The following is a 4,708-nucleotide window of genomic DNA, read 5'->3' as shown; positions in this document are numbered from 1 at the left end:
CACTTTATAACGTTTATTAGAGTTGGGCGCCAATGTAAATTTTGTAACACAATGACAAGTTAGGATACATATTGAGGGAAAATACGTAGTCACTGCAGAGTGCCGAGCGCTGTGACCGCTGGGTCGAACGTGGCAGGCCATTTGTTGAGCGAGAGAGCTCCTTCGACGAGCTATGAGTGTTAAGCTGCGGTGTCCACTTTACAACGGTTTTTCTAGTTGGGCGCCACTGTAAAGTCAGAAATCAGAAATCGTTTATTGCGCACTATGGTATGTACCATGTTGGGCGCCACTGTAAAGTCAAAAATCAGAAACCGTTTATTGCGCACCATGGTATGTACCATGTTGGGCGCCACTGTAAAGTCAAAAATCAAAAATCGTTTATTGCGCACCAATGTATGTACCATGTTGGGCGCCACTGTAAAGTCAGAAATCAGAAATCGTTTATTGCGAACCATAGTATGTACCATGTTGGGCGCCACTGTAAAGTCAAAAATCAGAAATCGTTTATTGCGCACCATGGTATGTACCATGTTGGGCGCCACTGTAAAGTCAAAAATCAGAAACCGTTTATTGCGCACCATGGTATGTACAATGTTGGGCGCCACTGTAAAGTCAAAAATCAGAAATCGTTTATTGCGCACCAAGGTATGTACCATGTTGGGCGCCACTGTATAGTCAAAAATCAGAAACCGTTTATTGCGCACCATGGTATGTACCATGTTGGGCGCCACTGTAAAGTCAAAAATCAAAAATCGTTTATTGCGCACCAAGGTATGTACCATGTTGGGCGCCACTGTAAAGTCAGAAATCAGAAATCGTTTATTGCGAACCATAGTATGTACCATGTTGGGCGCCACTGTAAAGTCAAAAATCAGAAATCGTTTATTGCGCACCATGGTATGTACCATGTTGGGCGCCACTGTAAAGTCAAAAATCAGAAACCGTTTATTGCGCACCATGGTATGTACAATGTTGGGCGCCACTGTAAAGTCAAAAATCAGAAATCGTTTATTGCGCACCAAGGTATGTACCATGTTGGGCGCCACTGTATAGTCAAAAATCAGAAACCGTTTATTGCGCACCATGGTATGTACCATGTTGGGCGCCACTGTAAAGTCAAAAATCAGAAATCGTTTATTGCGCACCAAGGTATGTACCATGTTGGGCGCCACTGTATAGTCAAAAATCAGAAACCGTTTATTGCGCACCATGGTATGTACCATGTTGGGCGCCACTGTAAAGTCAAAAATCAAAAATCGTTTATTGCGCACCAATGTATGTACCATGTTGGGCGCCACTGTAAAGTCAAAAATCAGAAACCGTTTATTGCGCACCATGGTATGTACCATGTTGGGCGCCACTGTAAAGTCAAAAATCAAAAATCGTTTATTGCGCACCATGGTATGTACCATGTTGGGCGCCACTGTAAAGTCAAAAATCAGAAACCGTTTATTGCGCACCATGGTATGTACCATGTTGGGCGCCACTGTAAAGTCAAAAATCAAAAATCGTTTATTGCGCACCAATGTATGTACCATGTTGGGCGCCACTGTAAAGTCAAAAATCAGAAATCGTTTATTGCGCACCATGGTATGTACCATGTTGGGCGCCACTGTAAAGTCAGAAATCAGAAATCGTTTATTGCGAACCATAGTATGTACCATGTTGGGCGCCACTGTAAAGTCAAAAATCAGAAATCGTTTATTGCGCACCAATGTATGTACCATGTTGGGCGCCACTGTAAAGTCAGAAATCAGAAATCGTTTATTGCGAACCATAGTATGTACCATGTTGGGCGCCACTGTAAAGTCAAAAATCAGAAATCGTTTATTGCGCACCATGGTATGTACCATGTTGGGCGCCACTGTAAAGTCAAAAATCAGAAACCGTTTATTGCGCACCATGGTATGTACAATGTTGGGCGCCACTGTAAAGTCAAAAATCAGAAATCGTTTATTGCGCACCAAGGTATGTACCATGTTGGGCGCCACTGTAAAGTCAAAAATCAAAAATCGTTTATTGCGCACCAATGTATGTACCATGTTGGGCGCCACTGTAAAGTCAGAAATCAGAAATCGTTTATTGCGAACCATAGTATGTACCATGTTGGGCGCCACTGTAAAGTCAGAAATCAGAAATCGTTTATTGCGCACCATGGTATGTACCATGTTGGGCGCCACTGTAAAGTCAAAAATCAGAAACCGTTTATTGCGCACCATGGTATGTACAATGTTGGGCGCCACTGTAAAGTCAAAAATCAGAAATCGTTTATTGCGCACCAAGGTATGTACCATGTTGGGCGCCACTGTAAAGTCAAAAATCAGAAACCGTTTATTGCGCACCATGGTATGTACCATGTTGGGCGCCACTGTAAAGTCAGAAATCAGAAATCGTTTATTGCGCACCATGGTATGTACCATGTTGGGCGCCACTGTATAGTCAAAAATCAGAAACCGTTTATTGCGCACCATGGTATGTACCATGTTGGGCGCCACTGTAAAGTCAAAAATCAAAAATCGTTTATTGCGCACCAATGTATGTACCATGTTGGGCGCCACTGTAAAGTCAGAAATCAGAAATCGTTTATTGCGAACCATAGTATGTACCATGTTGGGCGCCACTGTAAAGTCAGAAATCAGAAATCGTTTATTGCGCACCATGGTATGTACCATGTTGGGCGCCACTGTAAAGTCAAAAATCAGAAACCGTTTATTGCGCACCATGGTATGTACAATGTTGGGCGCCACTGTAAAGTCAAAAATCAGAAATCGTTTATTGCGCACCAAGGTATGTACCATGTTGGGCGCCACTGTAAAGTCAAAAATCAGAAACCGTTTATTGCGCACCATGGTATGTACCATGTTGGGCGCCACTGTAAAGTCAGAAATCAGAAATCGTTTATTGCGCACCATGGTATGTACCATGTTGGGCGCCACTGTAAAGTCAAAAATCAGAAACCGTTTATTGCGCACCATGGTATGTACAATGTTGGGCGCCACTGTAAAGTCAAAAATCAGAAATCGTTTATTGCGCACCAAGGTATGTACCATGTTGGGCGCCACTGTAAAGTCAAAAATCAGAAACCGTTTATTGCGCACCATGGTATGTACCATGTTGGGCGCCACTGTAAAGTCAAAAATCAGAAATCGTTTATTGCGCACCAAGGTATGTACCATGTTGGGCGCCACTGTAAAGTCAAAAATCAGAAACCGTTTATTGCGCACCATGGTATGTACCATGTTGGGCGCCACTGTAAAGTCAAAAATCAGAAACCGTTTATTGCGCACCATGGTATGTACCATGTTGGGCGCCACTGTAACGTCAGAAATCAGAAATCGTTTATTGCGTATCATGGTACATAGTTGTTACAGTAAATCATTGAATCAAATGGCACGCTATAAAGGGTATAGCAAGTATGACAAGTTAGGATAATAGTACCGAGCGCGGGGGTGAAAGCGCCCCGCTATTTGGTGCACGCGAGAGTTCGTTATTCTACGAACAGCGATGCTCGCTCTACAACTGTTATAATGTATAAGGTCAACACAGGTAAGTATGGCTGGCCTTCACATTGGAGCCGGCTTATACATTGATAAGCGTTGGTTGCGAGTTCATACATTTGCCCTTAAACGCAAGCACTAAATGTATGAACTCGCAATAAAAACTAATCAATGTGTGTACAGGCCCCAATGGGATGGCTAGGCCTATATACCGTATATAGGCAGAATCATAGCATATTCAAATATATCGTGACACAGCTTTGTTACCACATAAATAAGGATGTTTTTTTTGTGATAAATTTGGCCAATTTCGCCGTCACTATCTATCTGATGCTAATAAAACAAAGAATTCATTGATAACATTCCGAAACAGTATTGAGATAGGTTTAGGTAACTAACTCTACTGCTAGACGATACAATACGAAATTGATTTACTACTTAGATTCCGAATACAGGAATCTTATATTCCTACTTACATTCCGAGTTGTAGGCACAGGAAGCCATGAATTTGCAATTTTTAACCCTAATGACTTTGAAATATAGTCGGAAATTGCGTACACGAAATGTGCTCACAATTTTGAAACCTCGATAGACTAATTACAAAATATACGGCTATTTGGTACCACGACAACCTAGCTTCATAGTCTAATAATAAAACATGGTCTTCTCTTCCCAGTGACACAAGCCTACATCAAAATAACATTGCCACTTTATATAGCGCTATCGCATATTATCATATAGCGCTGTCGCACGATGACGTAGGCTTGTGTCAGTCACGTGACCACGAAAAGATGGGAAGAGAGTACCAGTAAAAGCATGGTATAATAGTAGCCGGAGTATATTATTATACCATGCTTTAGTTCAAATATTTCTTAAGTTTTCTTACGATCTAATTAAGTAGTTGGGGTTTTCTTCTACTTACTAAATATAAACTTATAAATTATCTTGGTCCCAAATAGCCCTCACGAGATTTATCGTATCTAAAAACATTTAGGCAAATAGGCAGGCCTGGAAGTCAGGGCATCGATTGTACATTCACTTGCAATGATTTATCTTACATAACAAATGTTTTTGCTTTAATTTTTTAAATATATATTTTTGCTCGGTTTATTGCGCAATATATTATTGCAGGTGACTGTACCTAAATCGACTACGTACCATTTACTCAAGTCTAAAATATAAGTACAAGAAGCTAACTTGTAGTACAAGAA

This window comes from Cydia fagiglandana, chromosome 1, assembly GCF_963556715.1.
Source record: "Cydia fagiglandana chromosome 1, ilCydFagi1.1, whole genome shotgun sequence".
NCBI lineage: Eukaryota > Metazoa > Arthropoda > Insecta > Lepidoptera > Tortricidae > Cydia > Cydia fagiglandana.
This window is presented reverse-complemented; position numbering follows the sequence as displayed.